We start from the raw sequence: 27,336 nt of genomic DNA, 5'->3' as shown, positions 1-27,336 counted from the left end.
AGAGCTGATAGGCAGATACCAGCACGGAGTATGATGATCAGATATCTGTCCTGAGGGCGATGAGGAAATGGGTGCAGTTGCAGAGCCAGAGATCTGATGCTCATCAAGACCTAACAGAGGTGTTCCAGCTCTGTGACTGTTCTACATCGCAAGGATGGTGCAACCCCTAGAACCTTCCACCTGTGAAGAAACTGAGCCAGAAACATCAGCCAGAGGCTGAAGCTTGTCTATGGGAGGATGCTGCGCAGAAGACAAATGCACTTGCAACAGAACACAGCCCTGTGCATGGGGGTGGGGGGCAGCTGGTATACTTGCCCAGAACCTTGAAGGGCTAAGCCAGCCGGGGGCGGGGCTGCTATCTTATGTTACTGAACTGGCTGCCTTTTTGTTTGCATTTATAACTTTATATAATTCTTCCTGTTCCCCTCTCTCTACCTTTGACCTATGCTGGATGCAGACGTGCCTCTGCTTGCTCCAGCTTCAGGCAGGTGCCTGAAGCTGGTTATACTGTAAATTTAAGTATTTTGCCTGCATAGATTTTGCTCCTGTCATTGCTATGAAGCAACACATGATTATAAATTAAGTAAATCTTATTTTTAAACTTACTCCCCAGGTTGTTGCCTGATTCTTTATTAAGCTGGGTAAGAAAGGGGAGCCCGCTTACTTCATAGCTGGACTTACTCCAAAAAAGGCTTTACAGCATAATTCCTATGCTTAATTTTGCTGCCAAGGATGGGCTTTTAAAACTCTGTTCAACCCACACACATGGGTGCCTGGAGGTATAGATTGCAATTAATATATCCTCTCCTACTCATTTAAACCCATAGAGGAGACAAAGGAAAGAAAACTGGAGGCAGGGATAAATAGGGGGAGGCTATACATTAATTTCAGACAAATACTTAGGCTTAATTATAGTAGGGTATGAAGGCAACCTTCTGCTTATTTTATGTAGCTCCTTTAAGATATGGTTTCAGGAGAAGAGAAAAGTGGATCCATTGCTAAGCACTTTCAGGGTCTTCTTGTAACTGCTGTGTCAGCATCTTCCAACATAAGCACATCCCATTTAGTTTTGCTCTCTCTGGAGTGGAGAAAGTGTTAATTGTCCAGTCCAGAGATAAAACTGACATATTTTGCAATGCCTGGACTGGAAAGGGAGAAAGAGTTCCAGGTCAGAGATCTTGATATGCAGCAATTTCTGACTACTATTTACTCTGGCACAAGAGCTCACTGTCTATTTCCGCAGTCCTTAAAATGAGAGAGTGAGTAGTCCATTAGGGAGGTGCTGAGGAACAGCAGTTTTTCACAAGCAGCTGACATTTACAATTCTCAGTTGAGATTTTGTTTCATATGCAAAATAAGCGATGACAACAGAAAATATGGACAAATGCGATCCACAGTGTTAATCTATACAAATTAAGAAGGGAGATCACAAATTAGGAGTAATAATAACAATTAGGAAGCTGTGGCAGCAAGTATATCTGCCCTGGTGGCTCACCTTGGTGTTTCTATTCTAGGGCCCCTAAAAGTATCCAGATAAATTCTGGCAAGTTATACCTTGTGTCTTCAGCTGCTTCTACAGTGTAAATGGGGCTTTTTAGTTTTTTGTTCACAAAGCAATGCAGAACGGAGATTTGTGAACTTTATTTTATACAAGAAAGATGATCTGATGAGAATAAAAGCGTTTTAGAAAACATCATTTATTTCACCTTCTTCTGTAAAAGATTGTGTAGATTAATTGTAACTTCAACATCTTTATTCATGAATTGACTCATTTCTGAGTACCTGCAGCTGTAAATAATAATAATAATAAAAACCTGCAAAATTGTACCAATATCCTACTGTGTGTATTGGCAAAACAAAGCCCTTGGAGAAATCAATGAGCAACTTGCATAGCAAATCAGTAATCTTTTCCATAAAGGATATAAAGAACTACAGTTAGAATTGTATGTTGTTAGGAGTCCGTCATAGCTTATGGCCAAGGTGACTCAGGCGGGGCAAATTGGACTACTAATCAACTGGATGCATTGCTTGAAGGAGACATATAAAAGGGGGAATTTTGTAGGCAGTATGAAGAGAAAGAGAGGTATGGGACTGGTCTCTGCAGCTGGTGATGAGTCTCAGATCTGGCCTCTCTAGAATGATTCAGGAGTGCTGTCCACTTGGCCATCAATAACACCATATTCAAGTTATTAAGAGTACTGAATGCCAAGCAACTTTGGAACTTAGCATGCCAAGTGACTCAGTGACCAATCACCATCTGCATCTAAGTTAAGTGTCATACATTTGTTTATTTAATTTCTTTAACTAATTTAACAGGGACCCAACAAAGGCATGGTATGCCAGAAGCTGAAGGCTGTGTGTGTCAGGAGCAGGATCTTAAGGGTGATAAGCTTATAGGAGCCTAGTTTTAGGTCTACTCTAGCAATATAGCCTTGCAGCAAACAGTAACCAAAAACGTAGGCTGTGTACACATTGCCAGCTTAAAACACAGCAAGGTCATTCTGCAGATCAAAGCTGTATTTCCTAAGAAACAACAGGATAGATAGAGAATATACATGGACTGTGGCTAATGCGTTTACAACACCTCCCAAACCAGCAGTGGATAGATGGATTTATACATACATACAATTTGTATGTCACTTAATCAAAGTTATATATAAGCAATGTATAGAATACCCAACACAGTAAGACTAAAACTTCAAATATCATACAGCAGGCTAAATCAATGTGAAGTTAATGGTTCAATGGAGACTTTCCTCCCGATGCAAGAAGCAGCTCTGGGTTTTCCTCCCCAGTATCACAGAACAGGGCGGGGAGGACTACCGGTAAATTCCCCTTCCCCTCATAGTCCTGATCCCACGACATTCAGGCAATTAATGTCACATCAAATTTGGCCATCTAGCATATGCTTAAAATATATGATGGAACTTCTTAATTTTGACTGGATCATTCACATCTGTTTTTATATGCTGTTGCCCACCCTGAGCAAAAAACTTATGTATATAGGACAATGGTGGGGAGCAAGCAGTTTTTGGTCTATTTTTGGCCTAATGAGACAGATCTTTATCTCCCCAACCCCAGAAGACCGACTTTGACATGTGGGCAGGACCTCCACCTATCAATCATCTGATGCAATCTTGATGTCAGGTTATTGACAGGTAGGTCCCATTCACCTGTCAAAGTTGGCCTATGGAATCAGGGGAGATACAGCACAAAGCAGGATGGAATTCCTTGTTCATCAGCTAATACATGGGGAGTTCAATCCTGCTTTCTGCAAGAACACCCCCCCCCCCCGACATCACATAAAAGGTCAAGTGTGGAGCAAGCAGTTGTGGTCTCAGTAAATGGCTTCACAGACTAAATGGGAAGACTTAGCAGGCCACATCTGACCTACAGGTCAGAGGTTCCCCACACCTGATGTAGGAACACAACCATATGTTGCATTGACCTCTTTTATTTGAAATAGGGAGTAAGCAGAAAAACTTTAGGAACTCCTTTTTATCTCGAGGCATATCCTATTCATTTTCTGTCATTTCTGGCCCAGCTTATCTTCTAGCTAGTTTCAATGGGCCCATTCTGCATGCCTCTCCTCCCCTTAGGTATTCAAATTCAGGGAAATCAAATAAAGAAACAGCTAATTATTCTGAACCATGGAGGCAGGCACTCATAACTCAATGGGAATGGCACTTTCATTAAACACTATGTTCTGTGTGTCTTCAGGAAATGGTTTTAATAAACCGATCTAAAGGGATTAATATTGTTTACTCATAAGCACAGCTTGTGGCTGATCTTATGATATATCCTCCAGTCTTTCCCCAGCTCTTGAAGTGATTTCAGCCATGTCAGCTTCCTATAACTTACAAAGGAATTAACACTGGCTGTTCCTTCCCAAGTATACATATGGCTACAAGTGCCCACAGGGGAAAACTACACAGAGCATATAAAATGGACTTTAATATCACAGCACACCTTTTGGGATGCATGTCTAATTTGTTTTAAACATGCAGAAAAGCTGACAAGCTACTTTTTTTGTTTGGAGAACTACTGTAAGCAGTGCAGTCGGAAGCAAGGAAAGGAACTCAAACTGATGCAGCCTATCTGTATCACCCCCTTTCCCCCTCCAACTTTATTTATTTTATTCTCTTAAAAAGGGCATTGCTGCTTTTTATTTTCCACTTTCCCTATTCATTTCTTAAACACTGTAAATGAACTGTATAGATGGGGAATCAGTTCCAGCGCAAGGGCCACATGACATTGGTGGGTGAGGTGAGAGACAAAAAAAATTTAAAAATGGATGTAAGATGGATTACTACTCTTAACATTTGTACAGTAGGCTTCATTCCAGCTTACAAAAGCCAGGGTTTCTACACATACACCTCTCCATCCAGGCAAGCAAGAGGTATTATCACAGGTCAAGGGCACATGCAGGACCATATCCACAATATTGTAGGGCCTTCAAAAGTGTGCCACCCTGAAGAAATGCATGTTCAGCTTTCATTTATAGAAAATTCATAGAAAATTAATTCATAGAAACTGTTTTTTAGATATACAAAACCGTATAACGCTTGGGATGATGCCTAGAAGTTCAACCCACCCCTTATAAACCAAACATTATCTTGTCCATTGATTTCAATGGGTGTATCCTAAATATTACTTAATTGGCTGCGACCTAATGTTATTAAAGAGTCCCTCTGCCCCCATTCCTTAGGACCGTGGCATCTCTTATTTGGACTGGTAAAGGTATGTTAAGCAGAGTGCAAGGCTGTTTAGGAACTAGCATACACAAGCACAGGACAGGATAAGTGTTCTTCTATGAGCTACTGAGCTGTCTGTTTGGAGAGTAACATTTGCATTAAATGGCATGCATATAAAGCAACACTGCTGTGGATTCTAACTGCTGGATTCTAAGATTCAAGTGATCTTAAGTAACATTAAAATTGGCTCAGTGGAGATTTTGAGCTGTTTTGTTTCCTATCATTTAGATAGTGAAAAGCAGCTGTAGAGTAGATTATGTGCCTGGAAATTCTTGCAGTGTATAGGATTTCCTTTCCTGCCACCTTTTGGCCACTTTCAGAAAAACATCTCTCGCTATATATAAGATTCCTAATCATAGATAATACCTGCTCCTGTAGAGTCATCCTATTTTAGAAGCTATAAAATATTCCAAAACATATCTTAAGTTTTGGATCCTCAAAAAAGCAGGCCAGACTGGCAAACAAATGAAAACAAGACAAACTTAACATAAGGAGATGTGAACAGAAAATCAGAAGCAAAATACAGTGGTACCTCGGGTTAAGTACTTAATTCGCTCCGGAGGTCTGTTCTTAACCTAAAACTGTTCTTAACCTGAAGCACCACTTTAGATAATGGGGCCTCCAGCTGCCGCCGCGCCGCTGGAGCACGATTTCTGTTCTCATCCTGAAGCAAAGTTCTTTACCCAAGATACTATTTCTGGGTTAGCGGAGTCTGTAACCTGAAGCGTATGTAACCTGAAGCGTATGTAACCCGAGGTACCACTGTATAGCTACTAAATTACAAAAAAGAGGTGTGAATGAAATTTTAGCATAGTTCAGTTCTGGTCACTCAACTACATAGCCACAAGCAATAGGATTTTTTTGTACTTTTTTTCATTCAGTAGGAAACACTGGACTTAATAACTTAATGCAAATCCACTGTGATCACATTTACCCAGACCTGAGCCTGCCTCACCTTTTTAGTCAAGATGTGGTGACCTTCTAGATGAGGTTCTGTCTGCAGCTGTCTTGCAAAAGCTGGATGATGTTCATGGTAATGGGCGTACCAAACCTGCATGCCACAAATTGAGAGCCACCATGAACCAGCTATTTTCCAGCTATGTCCCTCTTGTGACTATACATACTATAACTTTGTGAGCAGGCCCTGAGAGTACTCCGTTAAAAACACGTGATTTTGGGATAACATTATCCTGCTCTGCTGGGCCTTGGGGCTCACATAGCAAGTAGAAGCAGTAAATCTGTGTTCCTTTCAGGCAAGCTGAGTCAAGCAAAGTCAGGTCTCTTTAAGCAGATGTCAGGAAAGACAGTATCATAGATAGCACCCACTGGGCGCTGCTGGCTGACATTCCACCCCCTCACTTTAGTTTTTGAGAAACGACTCAGCAGAGGGTTGAGGCAATTAAAGTATTGCGCAGGCTGGCAAAGTCTGCACTGCAGTTTGCTACACCTCCTTGGGAATGTTAGCTGTGTTTTCTTAAAAGTCCCTTATCTAATTATTCAGTTGCTAGTTTCCATGATGAAGAGGGGATGAGGGCTCACCTTCTGTTTCTGAGGAAGATGGAGACACACATCCTCGGACAAAGAGAGAGCACAGGAAGATGTGCTGTGCCCCACCCACCCCACCCACCCCGTGTGGGACAGCCTGCTTTCCTCCAGATCCAAACTGTCACTGTATCCTTTAAGAGGGACAATGCATAACAAAGTCTATCCCCCCTCTCCAAGTTCTAATAATTTCTCCTTCTCCTTCTCTGAAACCCTTCCCTCTGCTCTACTAAGATAAGGTATCAATTAAGGAATGAAATTCCCTTTTCTCCAATCCCAGGTAATAAAACTATTCTTCTATAAGGAAAATTCCAAGGAATTGTCAAAGCTTGTTATAACTAGGAAAGATAACTATGTCATTTTGAAACCTGGTCTTTTCAGTCTGTTAACATTTCATTTTCAAATATTAGCTCATAGGCAACCCCTTTAGTGTCAAGAATGTCCCTGATGCAGGTAATTTTCAAAATTAAATAGCCATATTTCATGGAGCGTGAGGTACTATGGATTATTTTGATGACTATATCAGACCCTTTACCTTACTTTTTCAAAGTTCTGCTTGTGGTTTTGAAAGCACAAATCCTTTTATTATGATGGGATTAGTACACATAACTTTCAAAATGTAACTTTGAAAACACAGGCAACTTTTTGAAATTAAGCGAGGCTGTGATGCTAGACTGCAGTACTTCTTTAGTGTACACATAGCCATGAATTCAGTTTTGTGAAGGGTTACATAAGTTTATATACTGATTATAGTCTGAAGGCACATAACTTGGTGATCTAACTAAAGCTAAATCAGTCTAGTACTTAGTTGGGAGGTCCCAATGTATACCACCTTGAGTTTTATGGAAGAAAGGAGACATATAAATGTAAACAAATAAAATGCAAAGACTGGTTGCCCACAGAAATTAATGGAGAGATCCAGGATTTTACCACAGCTGTGACTGAGCAGCAGGTGTTCTACCTACAAAAAAAAAAAATCCTCCACCCTAAAAAGTAGTAGCAAAGACAGCAGTTGCTACTAGGGACTTTACATAAGTAATATGCACAGGCCTCTATTCACAGGCTTACAAAAGCATGACGCAAACAGCAAGGAGATATGGAAGAAGGAGGAACTCTTTGCACATGCAGGTGAGACTAAGAGGAAGTGAAAAGAACTATAGAGTGTTAACTTAGTAATTAATATGATTACAGCTTCCAGGATGCTTATTGCAAAAACATTTTTAAAAATGGAACTCTATTAAGACTTATATTTTTTTTTTTTTTGAAATTTAAAAAGTTTTTATTGTAGTCCAACATCTAAAAGACATATACATTATTAATAATAAAGCAAAACACACAAAAAAACACACAAAGATAATAAAATAATTCAAGAATCAATATACAATGTTTCCGTTCTTTGACTTCCCACCACCACGACGAGACCTCTATCTCAACTGTATTTACAGCAGTATCCTTTACTAACTATCATGTTTTACCTCGCAATTTTTAAATTATACCTACTGTGACTTTGGTGCTTCCTAATATCGTCTCCATGTATGAAAAAAATTTATTCCAGTCCTTAATAAATTTAGTATTTCCCTGATGCCTAATTTTCTGCGTCATTATTGCTAAGTCAATGTATTCAATTAGCTTAGTTCGCCAATCCGTGATTGTTGGAATACTAGGGTTTTTCCATTTCTGTGCTAACAGTACCCTAGCGGCTACTGTCGCATACTGGAATAGGGTTTGGTCGTCCTTGCTGATCTCACTACCCGCCATTCCTAAAAGGAATGCTTCGGGCTTTTTTGGAAAGGTATACTTTAGCATCTTTTTTAGTTCATCATAGACGGAGCCCCAGAACTTCTTTACTACATCACAGGACCACCACATATGGAAGAAGTCTCCCTCTTTCTTTTTACACCTCCAACAGGTCTTATCTCCGGTTTTATACATTTTAGCTAATTTTGTTGGGGTGATATGCCAGCGATACATCATCTTCTCCATGTTCTCTCGGAGGCCGACGCATGCTGAAAACTTCATGTCTTTGGTCCATAGTTTTTTCCATTTTTCATATTCTAAAGGATGTCCTATATCTATGGCCCACTTAATCATAACTTCTTTGACTTCCTCATCCATAGTGTCCCAGTCTAGTAGTTGGTTATACATTTTAGTTAGGAGCTTAGACTTCCCTTCTATTATTTCTAACTGGAATTGGGATTTGTTTTTACTCATACCAGCTTTTTTATGTTCATTCCATAAAGAATGAATTTGGTGGTATTGTATCCACCCCATTAGTTTGTCTTTTAACTCTTCGTAAGGTCTAATTTCCCATCCTTTCTCAGATCTTTTCAAGAGTTCCGCATAGGTCCATCTTCTACCTTCCATATTCACTTTTTTAGTTACTAGAATATCTATGGGTGACAGCCATAAAGGGGTATTTTTTTCTACCAGATTCTTGCACCTGTTCCACACTTCCAATAACGCTCCTCTTATGATGTGATTGGAGAAACTTTTATGCACACCTCCCTTACCTTGCCATAGGTAGGCATGCCATCCAAACCTAGCATTGAAACCTTCCAAGTCTAGTAAGTCGGTGTTGTCTAGTGATATCCATTCCTTCACCCAACATAAACATGAGGCCTCATAGTAAAGTTGTAAATTCGGGAGCGCAAATCCACCTCTATCTCTTTTATCAGTAAGTAACTTGTACTTGATTCTGGCCCTTTTACCCTGCCAAATAAATCTGGAAAGGGTCCTTTGCCAGTTCTTAAACATAGTTGTACCCCTGATTACCGGGATATTTTGGAACAGGAATATCATTTTGGGGAGGATGTTCATCTTGATGGCAGCCATTCTCCCCTCCCATGAGAGGTGTAATCTGCTCCAGCAGTCTAGATCTCTTTTGCATTCGCTCCACGTTCTATTGTAATTGTCCTCCACCAAATTTATATTTTTCGTTGAAAGCCAAATACCCAGATACTTAACCTTTTTTGATGTCTTTATCCCAGAATCTAATTCAATTTTATTTTTTGTTTGTTCATCTAAGTTCTTTACCAACATTTTTGTTTTTATTTTATTCAGTTTAAACCCCGATAATCTCCCAAATTCCTCCATTACGTCAATGGCTACGTTTATCCTCTCTAGAGGTTCCTCTATTGATATTACAAGATCATCGGCATAAGCCTTGACTTTGTATTCGTTTTTACCTATCTTAATCCCTCTTATTTCCGAAGTACCTCTAATCTTGTTCAGCAATACCTCCAGGACCATGATAAATAACAGGGGTGATAAAGGACACCCCTGCCTTGTGCCTTTTGTAATCTTAAATGAATTTGTTAAATTACCGTTAATAATAAGTTTGGCTCTTTGGTTTGAATAGATTGCTCTAATGCCTTCTAGGAACGGCCCTCTTATTCCTGCCCTCTCCATACATTTAATAAGGAATTCCCAGGACACATTGTCGAAGGCCTTTTCGGCGTCTATAAAGATTAGGGCGGCAGGGATATCAATCCTGAGATCCAGATATTCGATTATGTTGACTACATGTCTCACATTCTCCTTTATTTGCCTGCCCGGCAGAAATCCGGCTTGGTCTTTATGGATTACTCTATTCAAATATTTCTTAAGTCTATTAGCCATTATTCCTGCAAAGATCTTGTAATCATTATTAAGCAATGATATTGGTCTGTAGTTTGATATGTTAAGTGTATCGGAGTCTACTTTGGGTATTAATGTTATATGTGCCTCTCTCCACGAGTCAGGCATTTCCCCTCCTTGGAGGATATTATTAATTACATTACAGAGTACTGGGGCCAGATGTTCCTCTAGAGATTTGTAGTATTTTTGAGAAAGGCCATCTGGGCCAGGGGCTTTTCCGGGTTTCATTTTCTTAATTGCGTCTCTAACCTCCTCCATAGTTACTGGTTCGTTTAACATTACCTTTTCCTCCTCTGTTAAATCTTCTTTCCCATACCTTTCCAAATACATTCCTATCTCATTTGTATCTTCTGCCTCTATCTTTTTATACAGATTTTCGTAATATTGAAGGAACTTTCCCTTAATATCGCTGGGGTCTTCTATTATTTGGTCTTCAAATTTAATTTTGTTAATCACCTTTTGTTTTTGTTTTTTCCTCAACTGCCACGCTAACAACTTGCCGGTTTTATTTGCTGATTCAAAGTATCTTTGTTTCATCGTCCTTATTCCCCATTCTATTTCTTGATTCAGCCGTGTTGAGTATTGGGTTTGTAATAGTTTATAATTTTGAATATATCTCTCATCCCCAGGGTTTGTTATTAGTTTGTGCTCTACTTCTTTTAGTTGTTTAATTACCTCTTCCTTCTTTGCTTCTCTCAAGTTCTTCCTATATTTGTTCTGTTGAATCAGAAAACCTCTTAGGACTGCCTTACTGGCGTCCCATACCACATTAATTTTAGTTTCTTTATGTAAGTTATGATCAAAATAATCTTTCAAGACATTCTTTGCCTTATCGGTAATCTCATCCTGATCCAGTAAGTAATCATTCATTCTCCATCTATACGGGCCTGATGGGGTACCCTTTATTTCCAAAAAGATAGAGTTGTGATCCGATAACGTTCTGGGTTCTATTGTACATCTCCCCGCTCTCAGCGAGAGTTCCCTGGAGACCCAGATCTGGTCTATTCTACCCCAGCTCTGGTGTACTCCAGAGAAATGGGTGAACTGTTTCTCTGTAGGGTTTTTGTATCTCCAGATATCTATTAGATCTAAATTTTCTTGGAGATCATCGAAAGTTTTTGGGAGTTTCCCCTGCTTCCCTTTCCTGTTTTTTTCACTTCTGTCAATATTGGGTTCCGGGACTCCATTCAGATCCCCTAATAAAATTAGTTTATAATTTTCTAAATCCAGTAATACTTGTTCTAGTTTACTAAAGAACTCGGTTTTGTTGGTGTTAGGGGCATATATCGATACTACATTAAATCTTTCCCCTTGGTGGGTAATTTGGATCCCTAGGATCCTCCCCTCCTCATCTTTGCATATTACTTTGGGTTCCAGTTTTTCTTTGGCGTAAATGACCACCCCTCTCTTTTTATTCACCTCCGAGTTAATAAACTCCTTTCCCAGCTTTTTATTGGTCAGTATATGTTTATGTTTTTTGGCCACATGTGTCTCTTGGCAGCACACCACATCACATTTTTTATTTTTCAAAACTTTCACTATTTTATTTCTTTTAGATTTCTCATTTAGACCGTTAACATTCCATGTTAAAAAAGTTAGAGACATTGTTTAGATAAAACGTAGCGTTTGTGTCCGGTTATTAATTCTTTGCTTCTTCCTCTTCCTCTGATTCTTCCCCTGTTTCTTCCCCTTCCGCTACGCTTCCCCCCTCGTCCTCCTCTCCTTCTCCTTCCTCCTCCCCTCTCTGTGGCCTCACCCTCCCCCCCTCCCCCTCCCTTCCCTCCCTCACATCCTTTCTTCCTGATATTCCACTCTCGTTTTTAGTGAGCTCCTTCTCGTATCTTCTCAGGAACTTCTCTACCTCTAGTGAGCTGGTCAGTTTAAATCTCTTGTCCTTAAAGAAGAAGGCGATTCCCTCGGGAAATTCCCATCTATATTGAATGTTGTTCCTTCTCAGAACACCTATTATGTGTCTGTACCCTTCTCTCTTACGCAATAACCTGACCGGGATCTCTTTCAGGACAATTATCGGTCTACCGCCTATTATGAGTTTTTTATGGTAACTTGTTTTAAGTATCAGGTTTCTCATTCCTATTGAGTTAAACATTACTAGGCAGTCCCCTATGGGTTTCCTAGTTCTGTTCTGGTAAGTTCTCATTTTAATCCTAAAGGCGTTTTCTATTGTGTACGCGACCTCTTCTTCTTTAGTCTCTAACCAATTTGCTAATTCAGTAGTTATTTTTTCTTTAATGTTCTCTTTCGTTTCTTCCTCTATACCTCTGAATTTTAGGTGCATTTGTCTTTGTCGCATTTCAGCCATCGCTATGTTGTCCCATATCTGCTCCTGTGATTTATTCAGCTCTCGCAACTCCTCCTTCATTTTCTCTGTCTCCCTTTTCTGCTCTCTCATGTCTTTTTGTATTTTTTTGTTAGATTCCTCAAATGTCTTTGCTTTAACTGATAACTCTTGAACTTTCTTTCCGAGCTCTCCTATGGCTCCCTCTATTCTTTTGTCTATTCTATCTTGCATTTCCTCTAATTTATTTTCTATATTATTTTCATTCTGCTTAAGTTCCTCCTTTATTTTTAGCCACAGAAAATCCAAGTCTTTGATTTCTTCCTGTCTAGAAATTTTCCTTTCCCCTGGTGTTCCCCCTCCCCTTTTCCCATTCTTCCCCTGCATCTTTGCACCTTATTATTTGTTGACCTTTTCAGTGCTAATTCTCTCCCTTTTAGGGCTCACAGTCTCCTTGTTCCCCTCTATACTACTATCCCAGATAGTCTGTTTGGTTACACAAAATATCAAAAAATCGGGGGAGTTATCCAAAAGGTAAGCATAGGGAGGCAAAGGGGTAGGGGGTGGGGGGAAGCAAATGGGTATTTGTGTAGACTTTACAAGATAAGTGAAAGAGAGGTCAGTCAGGGGGGTTGGTAAAGAGATGTAACAATAACAGTGCAGAGAGCCGAACAGCCACTGAGTTAACTAAGTGGGGGGGGAGTAGGGGGGAGGGGCAGGGATTAACCAAGAGCGGAGGTATACACAAGTATACAAAAAGCCATGAGTAACAATTAAACTAAGTCACTAGAGGGTGGGGGGGGTTGTTACGTCTATTGCAAGTAATTGTCCGTCTTTAACTTCCTTTGCGTCATTAACACAGCACTCTTGTATCGGCCCAAGAGAGACCCATATATCTTAAATAAATAAAAAAGAAAAGCATAAACAGTCCTTAATCGACAATCAGTTCCAACTTTCAATAGTAAGTCTCTTCAGGGGGTGACCGTGTTAGGTTTGTCTCCTCCCTCTTTATGCTTCTCCTGTTCTCTTAGGTTTGTCCCATTAACGCTTACTGCTTACTGCTGTGTGTGCCCACTAATTCGTCAGCAAAAAATCCATAAAGAATCACAGAAAAAATCCAAACTTAGGCAATATTCCAAACTAGGCGTCCAAATAAACGTCCAGATATAGGTCCATTCATTAGTCCACGCCAAACTCCTAACGGAGATGTACGTTGCTTAGGCAAACAGTCTTATATATTAAGACTTATATTTTAACAGCATAGTATCATAATGTCTGGAATGTAATTATCATAAACATAATTGTAGAACTTGTTCATAGTTGAGCAGGAAATATGACTGAAATTCAATTGTTTGTTAATGTTTGTTAATGTTAATGTTTGTTAATGTTTGGAGTAACAGGGGCTTTATTTATCCTGAAGTCCATCAATGGGCATTGCATTTCTGTGAAGCCACTGGGTTGAAGCCAGACTCAGTTGGTCACTCTTTAGTCCTATTGAAATCAATGGTATTTGATAGAAGCGTAACATAATTTTTATTTCTATGTAGTTTAATTAAGTTGGCAGAAGAACGGACAGCAGTACACTTAAGTTAAGCTACAAGAAGACCTGGTAAGCAAGATTACATAATAATCATCATAGCATAAGATGAAAGTTTGAAGTGCAGCTGCTCTCAACAGCAGGAGTGGGGAACCTTTGCCCCCACCAGATGTTGAGGAACTATGACTCCTATCATACCTGGCCATTGGTCATTTTTGCTAGAGCTGATTGGAGTTTTAGGTTCAGCAAGATCTGGAGGGCGAAAGGTTCTCCACTCCTGTTTCAGGTCTGCCTGGAAATGCCAAGGATTTAAACCAGGACATTATGCATGGAGAACATGAGCTTTGCCACTGTGCTAAGTCTCTTCTACAGTATAAAATCTCTACACCACTGGTCTTCGCTGGTGGGTTCTGATCCACTATTGGGTCCCAACCTGATCTAAGGCGGGTCTCTACAGCAGCATTGTTACCATACAAATATATGGTAAAAAAGAAGAAGAAATGGATCCCCAAATGCAGGTTTAGGTCAAAATTGGGTTCCAGGCCAGAAAAGGTTGAAGACCACTGCCTTATACTATGATTTAGACATGGATGGAACAGATACATAAGCAACATACATAACTCCACTGTTATCTCTACTTTGTCACTAAGAAACCAGAATAGTTAACTGGATCAAAAGCTGGAAAATGTTCACAGAGAAAAAGAACTGAAAAAAGTCATTGCAGCTTAACATATAGAAGCTCATTAGGAATTTTACACAGGGCAGTCTCAGTAAAATGAAGAGGTTGAAAATAGCACTGGAATGCGTAAAACATGGAACGGGGGGGGGGGGGGAGAGGCCTTCACAATAGACACTGCCCTATATATCTCCAAACACTGCCCTATATATTTTATTCAATATTTCTTCTCCTTTTTTCTATAATGGCTTTAATAAATATAAGTACTTTGAATGTTAATGGTTTAATAAAAAGACAGACAAGAGCTAGATGGAGGGGGGAAACGGAAATGTGACATGATATGCTTGCAAGAGGCTTATCTTTGGTTCATCTATTGCTATTTTTGTTTCCTTTCTCACACTATTGTTCATGTACTGTCATATTCTATGAAGGCAGTCCTATACTGTAAGGCTTTTGCATGAAGTGACTCTCTGCTTCTGATAATTTGTAGTCACACCAATACAACACCCCTTCTTTTTTTGGACACTAGTAATGGGTGATCGAAAACATTTGGGCTACAATCATTGCAACACTTTCTCATAGGTGAGTCACTCCGGTCCCTTGATCATTTTGGTTGCTCTGAAACATTTCCAATTCTACAATATCCTGTTCGAGGTGAGGCGACCAGAACTGTACAAAATATTCATAATGCACAATGATGGCATTATGATAGCAGCAATTTCATTTTCAATTCCTTTCCTTTTGTGCATCTATCACTGTGTATGCAAAATATACACACCTCTTTGTGCGCACACACAAAATTATAAACACTGAAATTTTGATCTTATTAAGTGTCTCTTCTTCCTGTCTTCCATTCTTGCATGAAGAACTAAAATTTCTATCTTCACTGGGTTGGATATTGACTAAGCTGATCACTCTTTAGTCCCATTGGTTACTGTGGGATGAAAGAGTGGCTAACTAAATCTGGGTTAGGCCCCCACATGTTCCTATTAATCCAATTGTTTATTCAGTTACTTAGGCATTTGTATTGATAAAGGATAATAGCTTCCACTTATGGCTTGCCAGCATTATGGCAGAGTTGAGGGCAGGGAAGATGCCCAGACTATAATTTTGCACTACAGAGTATCTCTCTATCTGAAATGAAAGCCAGTGTGAATTTAAACAATGAACTTGGTGCCCTCCTCCAGGAAGGACTTAGATATCTTTTTTATTTGTTTGTATATAAGCAAGCTCTAAGGGCTGAAGAAAGTCTGAAATTCTGGTTAAAACCTTTTCCAGAATTATTGTATAGTGTAGTGTAGTGTAGTGTAGTGTAGTGTAGTGTAGTGTAGTGTAGTGTAGTAACGTAACGTAACGTAACGTAACGTAACGTAACGTAACAGTATGTTTCTTTCTGGAGCAAAACTGTGGTATATCCAAGTCATGTATCCATTTGATTTACATTATTATAATAAAATACAGAATATTTGTGTCAATCTTTGGAATTTGGAGTGCTTTCCAAAAATCTAGGAAAGGGATTATTATAATATTGCACATTATTGACTGTGGCAAACTTAAAGTACACCCTTGTAGTAAAATCTCTAAATGTCCCTATTTCATTCTTAATCACAAAAAGCAAAGGTGAAATTACAGTGATAGTAATTACAGAAATATTGAATTGCAGATGAAAAAGAGAGTTCTCATTTTTTACTATGCCAGGGAAGCACTCAGGGGTTTATTAAGATATTAAGTAACGTGTTTGCCAAAATAAATATTGAAACTGATCCCAAACTATCTAAACAAACAAGAAATCTAAAACTGCAAATTAAAACCATCACATGTCAGTTAATGAATAACTATTTGGGTTATTCAAGGAGACAAATCTCCCTTAAAAGCTTAAAGATTTTCTTTTTAAATTTTATTTAAAAAGCTTAAATATTATCTTACTGAAGAAAATATATCTACCAATATCAAATTGGGCTTGGACTTCAAAATGCACATTTTTGTTACCCAAATCTGTTCTATCAGAAAATGCTAAAAATTGAAACTACCATTTCCATCACTTTTTATAGTTTCCTGACATTGGGTGGGGCGGGGATTGCTGGTCTTTTTCTTATTTTTTTGGTTTATGACCAGACTTGTGTGTTTCTGGGCATTTCATGTATTGCCAGAAATATTTCAAGATTTTTCTAAGAAGAAAAATGAGGACTCAGCTGAAGCACAAATAGCACTTCTCACTTGGCAGGAAAATGTAGTTCTTCTCATCATGTGGTGTTGTCTAATATGAAATAAGTAGGGAATAAAATGAATATCCCTTTTCTCTGCATGGAATTGCATACTTATATTCACTGGAGCAAATACAAAATGACTAACGTGCTTTTTTAATATAAAAAATATATCTTTGGCTGTGATTTCATCAAAACACACAATGATGGCATGTAGATGCTGGCAAGGTTACAATGCACAAAAAAGACTGTTAATGACAATTCTCAAAGGAAGCTACCCAAAAATATCCCTCATCACAATTACTTTAGTATTATTCCTCTCATTGCCACTGTCATCATTAAAACATAGTGGGCGTGTTTTTAATGATGCTGCAGCACCTGTAGTCTGATGAAATTGGAGAAAACTGTGTGCAGCATTCAACATTGTCATATAAAAGATGCTTTGTTTGTCATGTGGAAGGGACATAAGTCAGTGTCAGAACTCAGGCTTTTGCATGCAGAAAGTCACAGGTTCAATGCCTGAAGTTTCCAGGAAGGGCTGGGAAAAACTCCTGTCTGATACCCTGGAGAGCTGCTAGTCAATGTAGACCAGGCTTCCTCAACCTCGGCCCTCCAGATGTTTTGAGACTACAATTCCCATCATCTCTGACCACTGGTCCTGCTAGCTAGGGATCATGGGAGGTGTAGGCCTAAAACATCTGGAGGGCCTAGGTTGAGGAAGCCTGATATAGACTATTCAAAGCTAGACTGGACAACAGTCTGACTCAAATAAGGAGCATCCAGTGTCACCCTTTCCCTTTCCTTCATCTTCAGCACTCGGAACACGTCTTTTAGAGACAGCTTGGATTTGGTGGAAGCACAATACAGTGGTGCCTCTTAAGACAAAATTAATTCGTTCCGCGAGTCTTTTCGTCTTGCGATGTTTTTCGTCTTGCGAAGCACGGTCAGTCGCAGCTGCGGCTATTTTTTTGTTTTGTTTTTTGTTTTTTGTTTTGATTTTGGGGGGGTTCACCGTCCGGGCGCTTGGCCCGGCCCGAGGCCCAACCGGCGGGGAGCCTCGTGACCGCGGGGCACGGGGGGCTAAGGCGGAGCCCCCGCTTCCCTGGCCTCATCCCCTGCGCGACGAGGCCGCTCGAGTCTTTGAACCGCCGCCCCGGAGGGCGCCAGGTACCCGGACCCTGGGCGGAGGGAAACATGGACTGCCCGACCCCCCGACCGCGCCCCACGCAGCGGAAGGGACGCGTCGAGGGAGACCCCCGCGCTTCCGCTGCCCTGCCCCCTGCGGGCCTCCCTCCAGCCGGCCAGCACGCCCGAGGGGGCCTCGTACGGCGGACTGGCCGGCGCCCGGAGAGGTCCGAGGGGGCCGCCAGCGGCAGGGGCAGCGAGCAGAGTGCCTCGCCCGGCTGAGACGGGAGAGTGGCGGCAGCGGCGCCAAGTGGCGGCCGAAGCCTTCCCCCCTACCCATCTGCCCGGTGGCGGGACGCCAGAGGAGAAAGACCCGACGGCGACGCGAGCGATGGCGCATCCCTCTTCCCGCTCGCAGGCCCAGACGCCCGCTGCTGCCTGCCTGGCGGCCCCCGGCCGGCCACCCGCGCGCAAGCCCAGAGGGGCTCCCAGCACGTCGACGGGCGGACATCGCCGCCGGCCGGAGGGGTCGCCCGTGCCCTGCCCTCCGCAGAGAGAGGGAGGGCGGCAGGCCACCGTCCCCAACCGCTAACGGGCCGCACCGCTCAGGGCGGTGACGGCCGGCACGCGCCGCCTCGCTCCGACCGCCCGTGTCAGCGGCCTGGGCTCGCTCACTCGTGGCATCGGCATGGCGTGGCGGGTCGGAGCCTCGCCTGGGCGCGACCGCCCGGGCCCTCGCGCTCTTGCGAAGCACGGTCCGTCGCAGCTGCGCCTCTTCAAGCGGCTTTAAGAAAAAAGCGCAAGACGTTTTCGTCTTGCGAAGCAAGCCCATAGGGAAATGCGTCTAGCGAAGCAACGCAAAACCGAAAAACCCTTTCGTCTAGCGAGTTTTTCGTCTTGTGAGGCATTCATCTTGCGGAGCACCACTGTATCCATCATTTTCAATATCTTATTTGGATGTTTTTGAGGTGTTCACCCACCCCACAGACAGGGGCGGAGGAAGGGGAGTGGGGGGGCGGTCTACCCCAGGTGTCACCACTGAGGGGAGTGACAAAATGCTGGGTGGCACTCATCGTGGCGCCTGCAGCGCGCCTGGGAGAGGTGCGGTGTCTTGGGCGCATGCAGGTTCTACCCTGCCCAAACGGTCCGCCCACTGCCTCCCCTCCCCCCCAGCTGTAAGGCGGCTGAGTGGGAGGCAGGCAGGCTCCTTGGAGGCCCTGCGGAGCTTCCTGCCCTGGCTGGCCCCACCCCACGGGTGGCTGGCCCCACCCCTGGGCGCGCACACTGCCCCAGGCGCCCGATCAGCTTGCTCTGCTGCTGCCCACCTTATAAATTTTTTTTTGTCTTCCAGTTTTTTGTACTTCTGCCAACTTTGAGGTTCTCCCAAACTTGCTGATATTGCCTTCTTGTGCACAGGTGCTGCCACCTTGACTGTATAAGGAATGGTACTCAGATAATTTAGTTGGTTCTTAGTATATGACCTTCATTCTCAATTTCACTTGGTGAAAATATTCCTGCATCACTTTTAACCATGGTTTAAAGCAGGGACAATGAATTTCAGGCCCAGGGGCCAAATGCAGCCTTCCAAGTCTCCTAAGGCCACGGCCCTAACCAGCCAAGGTGAATTAAGGGTAAAGTCAAGTCAAAAGCAACAGACAAGGTATATACATAAAAGGAACAAAGGAATGATGGTGATGAACCGTCTCTGAAAATAAAAATACAACCAGCAGCCAGAGCCTTTTTTTAATCAGAGCTCACCAGAGCTTTGTTCCGGCATAGTAGGCGCAGTGAAAATAATGGGCCTAAGATAATCATGACAATTATTTTTAATGAGACAACTCTGAGTAGGAATAACATTGGCTACAACCCTCCATTTCTAGCTAGCTTTGCTTGGGGAAGGTAAACAGTTTGCTTTCCATGTTTATTTTCTTCTTCCAATGCTGCTATCCAGGGCCTGCCTTGGCTCCTCCATCAGCGTTGTTGTTGTTGTTTAGTCATTTAGTCGTGTCTGACTCTTCGTGACCCAATGGACCAGAGCACGCCAGGCACTTCTGTCTTCCACTGCCTCCCGCAGTTTGGTCAGACTCATGTTTGTAGCTTCGAAGACACTATCCAACCATCTCGTCCTCTGTCGTCCCCTTCTCCTTGTGCCCTCCATCTTTCCCAACATCAGGGTCTTTTCCAGGGAGTCTTCTCTTCTCATGAGGTGGCCAAAGTATTGAAGCCTCAGCTTCAGGATCTGTCCTTCCAGTGAGAACTCAGGGCTGATTTCCTTCAGAATAGATAGGTTTGATCTTCTTGCAGTCCATGGGACTCTCAAGAGTCTCCTCCAGCACCATAATTCAAAAGCAACAATTCTTCGGCGATCAGCCTTCTTTATGATCCAGCTCTCACTTCCATACATCACTACTGTGAAAACCATAGCTTTTACTATACGGACCTTTGTTGGCAAGGTGATGTCTCTACTTTTTAAGATGCTGTCTAGGTTGGTCATTGCTTTCCTCCCAAGAAGCAGGCATCTCTTAATTTCGTGGCTGCTTTCACCATCTGCAGTGATCATGGAGCCCAAGAAAGTAAAATCTCTCACTGCCTCCATTTCTTCTCCTTCTATTTGCCAGGAGGTGATGGGACCAGTGGCCACGATCTTCGTTTTTTTTAATGTTGAGCTTCAGACCATATTTTGCGCTCTCCTCTTTCACCCTCAATAAAAGGTTCTTTAATTCCTCCTTACTTTCTGCCATCAAGGTTGTGTCATCTGCATATCTGAGGTTGTTGAGATTTCTTCCGGTAATCTTAATTCTGGCTAGGGATTCATCCAGCCCAGCCTTTCTGCATATAAGTTAAATAACCAGGGAGACAATATACAGCCTTGTCGTACTCCTTTCCCAATTTTGAACCAATCAGTTGTTCCATATCCAGTTCTAACTGTAGCTTCTTGTCCCACATTGAGATTTCTCAGGAGACAGATGAGGTGATCAGGCACTCCCATTTCTTTAAGAACTTGCCATAGTTTGCTGTGGTCATCACAGTCAAAGGCTTTTGCATAGTCAATGAAGCAGAAGTAGATGTCTTTCTGGAACTCTCTAGCTTTCTCCATAATCCAGTGCATGTTTGCAATTTGGTCTCTGGTTCCTCTGCCTCTTCTAAATCCAGCTTGCACTTCTGGGAGTTCTCGGTCCACAAACTGCTTGAGCCTTCCTTGTAGAATTTTAAGCATATCCTTGCTAGCGTGTGAAATGAGTGCAATTGTGCGGTAGTTGGAGCATTCTTTGGCACTGCCCTTCTTTGGGATTGGGATGTAGACTGATCTTCTCCAATCCTCTGGCCACTGCTGAGTTTTCCAAACTTGCTGGCATATTGAGTGTAGCACCTTAACAGCATCATCTTTTAAAATTTTAAATAGTTCAGCTGGAATACCATCACTTCCACTGGCCTTGTTATTTGCAGTGCTTTCTAAGGCCCATTTGACTTCACTCTCCAGGATGTCTGGCTCAAGGTCAGCAACCCCACTACCTGGGGTGTACGAGATATCCATATCTTTCTGGTATAATTCCTCTGTGTATTCTTGCCACCTCTTCTTGATGTCTTCTGCTTCTGTTAGGTCCTTACCACTTTTGTCCTTTATTATGGCAATCTTTGAACGAAATGTTCCTTTCATATCTCCAATTTTCTTGAACAGATCTCTGGTTCTTCCCATTCTGTTGTTTTCCTCTATTTCTTTGCATTGCTCGTTTAAGAAGGCCTTCTTATCTCTCCTTGCTATTTTTTGGAAATCTGTATTCAATTTCCTGTATCTTTCTCTATGTCCCTCACATTTTGCTTGCCTTCTCTCCCCCGCTATTTGTAAGGCCTCATTGGACAGCCACTTTGCTTTCTTGCATTTCCTTTTCATTGGGATGGTTTTCGTTGCTGCCTCCTGTATAATGTTGCGAGCCTCCATCCATAGTTCTTCAGGCACTCTGTCCAGCAAATCTAAATCCTTAAACCTGTTCCTCACTTCCACTGTGTATTCATAAGGGATTTGATTTAGATTGTATCTTACCGGCCCAGTGGTTTTTCCTACTTTCTTCAGTTTCAGCTTGAATTTTGCTATAAGAAGCTGATGATCTGAACCACAGTCAGCTCCAGGTCTTGTTTTTGCTGACTGTATTGAGCTTCTCCATCTTTGGCTGCAGAGAATATAATCAATCTGATTTCGATGCTGCTCATCTGGTGATGTCCACGTGTAGAGTCGTCTCTTGTGTTGTTGGAAAAGCGTGTTTGTGATGACCAGCTTGTTCTCTTGACAGAACTCTATTAGCCTTTGCCCTGCTTCATTTTGCTCTCCAAGGCCAAACTTGCCAGTTGTTCCTTTTATCTCTTGATTCTCTACTTTAGCATTCCAATCCCCTATAATGAGAAGAACATCCTGTTAGGATATTTCCGTTCCACCTTAAAAGGGAGCAGGCTTTGTGAGTCACAGAGTCTGCGTATTTCCTGTTCACAGGAAGTATATGTTTTGTCTATTGCTTTCATTTTCTCTCTGTGCCTGAGACATCAAAGCAGGCAGTCATGTTTTTTCTTTGTTCTGACCAACGCTGAATAAAGTTGTAAATATACTCTCCTGAGTGCATCTTTCGCTGTGCGAACCCTGCTGATAGAGCGTGCACGAACTCCGGAATGTGGCAAGCTATTTCTGAGGCTTCGTGTCACTAATTGACTGATACTGTATCTACGGGAGATCGATGGATCGTCCGGAGGCGACGTGGAACCATGATGGCCTATGTCCCCCTGGCAGTATCCCAACACATCCTTCTTTGGTGTCACTTCTATAAGGTGTTGTAAGTCTTCATAGAATTGGTCAATTTCAGTTTCTTCAGCACCAGTAGTTGGTGCATAAGCTTGGATTACTGTGATGTTAAAAGGTCTGCCTTTGATTCATATCGAGATCATTCTATCATTTTTGAGATTGCATCCCAGTACAGCTTTCGCCACTCATTTGTTGACTATGAGGGCCACTCCATTTCTTTTGCGGGTTTCTTGCCCAGAGTAGTATATATGATGGTCATCCGAACTGAATTCGCCCATTCCCGTTCATCTTAGTTCACTGATGCCCGGGATGTCAATATTTATTCTTGCCATCTCATTTTTGACCACATCCAACTTACCCAGGTTCATGGTTCTTACATTCCAGGTTCCTATGCAATATTTTTCTTTACAGCATTGGACTTTCGTTTCGCTTCCAGGCATATCCGCAACTGAACGTCCTTTCGGCTTTAGCCCAGCCGCTTCATCAGCTTTGGATCTACTTGTACTTGTCCTCTGCTCTTCCCCAGCAGCATGTTGGACGCCTTCTGACCTGAGGGGCTCATCTTCCAGCGTCATAACTTTTATATGCCTGTTGTCTTTGTCCATTGAGTTTTCTTGGCAGGGATACTGGAGTGGCTTGCCGGTTCCTCCTCCAGGTGGATCACGTTTGGTCAAAACTCTCCACTATGACCTGTTCATCTTGGGTGCCCTGCTCGGCATAGTTCATAGCTTCTCTGAGTTCTTCAAGCCCCTTCGCCACGGCAAGGCAGTGATCCATAAAGGGGCCTCCATCAGCATACAGCTGATGAAAACCCCAAGGTTTGCAAATAAAGCAATATTGGACCTCTGAGAAGTAGAAGCATGCATATGTACCCAATACTTGGTTTGGGCCCCTTTTGCATGAATTACTGCCTCAATGCAGCGTGGCATGGATGCTATCAGCCTGTGGCACTGCTGAGGTGTTATGGAAGACCAGGATGCTTCAATAGCAGCCTTCAGCTCTTCTGCATTGCTCGGTCTCATGTCTCTCATCTTTCTCTTGGCAATGCCCCATAGATTCTCTATGGGGTTCAGGTCAGGCGAGTTTGCTGGCCAATCAAGCACAGTAACCCCATGGGCACTGAACCAGGTTTTGGTACTTTTGGCAGTATGGGCAGGTGCCAAGTCCTGCTGGAAAATGAAGTCAGCATCCCCATAAAGTTCGTCTGCAGAAGGAAGCATGAAGTGCTCCAAAATCTCCTGGTAGACGGCTGCGTTGACCCTGGACTTAATGAAGCACAGTGGACCAACACCGGCTGATGACATGGCTCCCCAAATCAACACAGACTATGGAAACTTCACACTGGACTTCAAGCATCTGGCATTGTGTGCCTCCCCATTCTTCCTCCAGACTCTGGGTCCTTAGTTTCTAAATGAGATGCAAAAGTTGCTCTCATCAGAAAAGAGGACTTGGGACCACTGAGCAACAGACCAGTTCTTTTTTTCTTTAGCCCAGGTAAGACGCTTCTGATGTTGCTTCTTGTTCAGGAGTGGCTTGACAAGAGGAATACGACATTTGAAGCCCATCTCCAGGATCCATCTCTGTGTGGTGGCTCTTGATGCACTAACTCCAGCCTCAGTCCACTCCTTGTGAAAGGCCCCAACACATTTGAATGGTCTTTTCCTGACAATCCTCTCCAGGCTGCGGTCATCCCTGCTGCTTGTGCATCTTTTTCTTCCACACTTTCCCCTTCCGCATAACCTTCCATTAATGTGTTTCGATACAGCACTTTGGTAACATCCAACTTCTTCTGCAATTACCTTTTGAGGCTTTCCCTCCTTATGGAGGGTATCAATGATGGCTTTCTGCACAACTGTCAGGTCAGCAGCCTTCCCCATGATTGTGCTTCCTACTAAACCAGATTGAGAGACCATTTAAAGGCTCAGGAACCCATTGTAGGTGTTATGGATTGAATAGCTACTGCACCTTTTCACAATATTCTAATATTCTGAGATTGTTAATTTGGGGTTTTCATCAGTTGTACGCCATAATCATCACAATTATAACAAATAAAGGCTTGACATATCTCGTTTTGCATGTCATGAGTCTATCTCATATATTAATTAGTTTCACCTTTTAAGCTGAATTACTGAAATAAATGAACTTTTCCACAATATTCTAATTTTTCGAGTTTCACCTGTATATAGGCCTTTTCTTTATCATCAAAAATCTCCAAATGGCTCACAAAATCAATAAAAAGACACCATCCAACAATAAATACAAGATACAAAGCAGAAGCAGAGAAAATAGCACAAATACATTCTTAATGGGGGAAACACATGACATAGCAATTTGCCCTTAGCTGAACTTCATGGAACAGCTAGGCTGCTGGAGGGTAAAGAAAACAGATGAACAGAAAGCTACCAAGCTATTATCCAACTGAAAAGTAAACCAATAAATATGTAAAGGATGCACTTCCCTGTGTTATATCAATTGGAACTTTGCTTTCCAAAGAGATAGTGCACCCTCCCACGTGTAATGTATTTTACCATTCCTTACTATTCCTGACAAACTCAGATCACTGAAGTCTTTGAGTCAGATCACTCTGGTGTTTCAGTCCAGAGCCTTCACAAACATGTGTTACAAACATGGGTGCATCTAAAGAAACATAGTAAAATTAGTATGTACTATATCAACATTATTCTTCTAACACAGGAGGCAGCAATTACAAGTAACTGGTCTCTGTGGCCACAGTTGTGATTCTTCAGGGGTTTGACTTTGGCCCCAGAGGTACACTGCATTGTCTTTTGAGACAGACGGATGCCAACATTATTGTCACTCCCTCTGTTTACAGATGGAAGGGTCATAGCTTAGTGGAAGAGCACATGCTTTGGCATGCAGAAGGATTCAGGTTCAACACCTGGCATCTCTGAGTACAGTGGGGAAAGGCTACTGTCTGAAACCCTGAAGAACCACTGTCCCCAAAACGCTGAGCATAGGGCTAGCAATGCCTCTTGTGCTGTGGTCCTGTGTGAGCGTCTGGAGGCGGTTGGAGGATAGATGGCGGGTAACAGATTGAGGTTGAATCCTGACAAGAAAGAAGTACTGTTTTGGGGGGACAGGAGGCGGGCGGGTGTGGAAGAGTCCCTGGTCCTGAATGGGGTAACTGTGCCCCTGAAGGACCAGGTGCGCAGCCTGGGAGTCATTCTGGACTCACAGCTGTCCATGGAGGCACAGGTCAATTCTGTGTCCAGGGCAGCTGTTTATCAGCTCCATCTGGTACGCAGGCTGAGACCCTAACTGCCCACGGACTGTCTCGCCAGAGTGGTGCATGCTCTGGTTATCTCTCGCTTGGACTACTGCAATGCGCTCTATGTGGGGCTACCTTTGAAGGTGACCCGGAAACTACAACTAATCCAGAATGCGGCAGCTAGACTGGTGACTGGGAGCGGCCGCTGAGACCATATAACACCGGTCTTGAAAGACCTACACTGGCTCCCAGTACGTTTCCGAGCACAATTCAAAGTGTTGGTGCTGACCTTTAAAGCCCTAAACTGCCTCGGTCCAGTATACCTGAAGGAGCATCTCCACCTCCATTGTTCTGCCCAGACACTGAGGTCCAGCGCCGAGGGCCTCCTGGCGGTTCCCTCACTGCGAGAAACCAAGTTACGGGGAACCAGACAGAGGGCCTTCTCGGTAGTGGCTCCTGCCCTGTAGAACGCCCTCCCACCAGATGTCAAAGAGAAAAATAACTACCAAACTTTTAGAAGACATCTAAAGGCAGCCTTGTTTAGGGAAGCTTTTAATGTTTAATAGGTTATTGTATTTTAGTGTTTTGTTGGAAGCCACCCAGAGTGGGCGGGGTATAAATAAATTATTATTATTATTATTGTTGTTGTTGTTGTTGTTGTTGTTGCTGCTCAGAATTATCCCTATTTTAAGTAACTGGATAAATCTGCCAGACTGCAGTGTTACCAATGCCTGATGATCCTAATTCACAAGACCCTTAAAGCATGTGTATGTGAAACTTGAAAACTGGGGCAGGGGGGTGAAAACAACATGCCTCAGCTTCCCTTAACCTTAAAAAACAGTCATGGGCGAGTCATATACACTATAGGGCGGTAGTTGAAGAGACTGATGGGGAAATAAAAGCATGTTTCCCATCATCCTGGTCCCTAAAGCTGGTAAGGAATTGAACTCATTAGTCATATTTTCAGGCATACCTGTCTACTGATGAAGAACAAATCTGTGTTGTATTTCACCCAATCCCCTTGGGAAGCTCCTATTTCCACATTAACTGGATCTTCCCCTATCACATGGAATGACGCAACTAAAGATTTGCTATAAAGGTAATGCTTATGGTATTAAGAATCTTGGTCAGACCTCAGACTATTCATATTTTATATTTATAATGAGAAATGAACTTTTTATCTAAAGATTTCCCAGATCACAATCTTTTCACATTTCGGAACAGGGTATCATTCTTTTTATTCAGGGTAATTTGCTCCCTTGCCCTTATTTTATAGGAATGTAACCTGCTTATCGACTTGCTTAAAGACTGCCCATAATCTTGACAGCATTTGATGGCATATGTTCTGCTCAAAGACACTTATAGATCTCACTGGTGTGGCCTTAATTTAATCTACATCACTGTTTGTATACAACAGTGCATTTTGGCTTTCATTCATACCTTGAAGAAGGTAAATACATGCATAGAAAACTAAAAGGTAACTTTATTAAGGGTGGTAAATATATCAAGGTCTGTTTGAAATAAAGCTTGAGTAGTTTGTGGCATTGG

At 42.4% G+C, this 27,336-nt stretch overlaps 1 protein-coding gene across 10 annotated transcripts in view; it reads right to left on the bottom strand.

The window, feature by feature from the left end:
- The window catches only part of JADE1 (jade family PHD finger 1), a 169,066-nt gene that overhangs the window by 128,291 nt on the left and 13,439 nt on the right, over nucleotides 1–27,336 (bottom strand). For 5 of the 10 annotated variants that reach the window (XM_083519955.1, XM_083519963.1, XM_083519962.1 and 2 more), the window contains one exon: nucleotides 5,710–5,805. The exons of 4 other annotated variants lie outside the window; for them this stretch is intronic. The gene's annotated coding sequence lies outside the window, so the exon portion shown is untranslated. Of the gene's footprint in view, nucleotides 1–5,709; nucleotides 5,806–25,097; nucleotides 25,153–27,336 lie in introns of those variants that run through there. One more of the 10 variants, XM_083519966.1, reaches the window with a different exon arrangement.

Source organism: Podarcis liolepis, assembly GCF_965112155.1.
Source record: "Podarcis liolepis genome assembly, chromosome: 9".
NCBI lineage: Eukaryota > Metazoa > Chordata > Lepidosauria > Squamata > Lacertidae > Podarcis > Podarcis liolepis.
The sequence above is the reverse complement of the archived record's forward strand: the minus strand, read 5'-3'. Positions and strand labels throughout refer to the sequence as shown.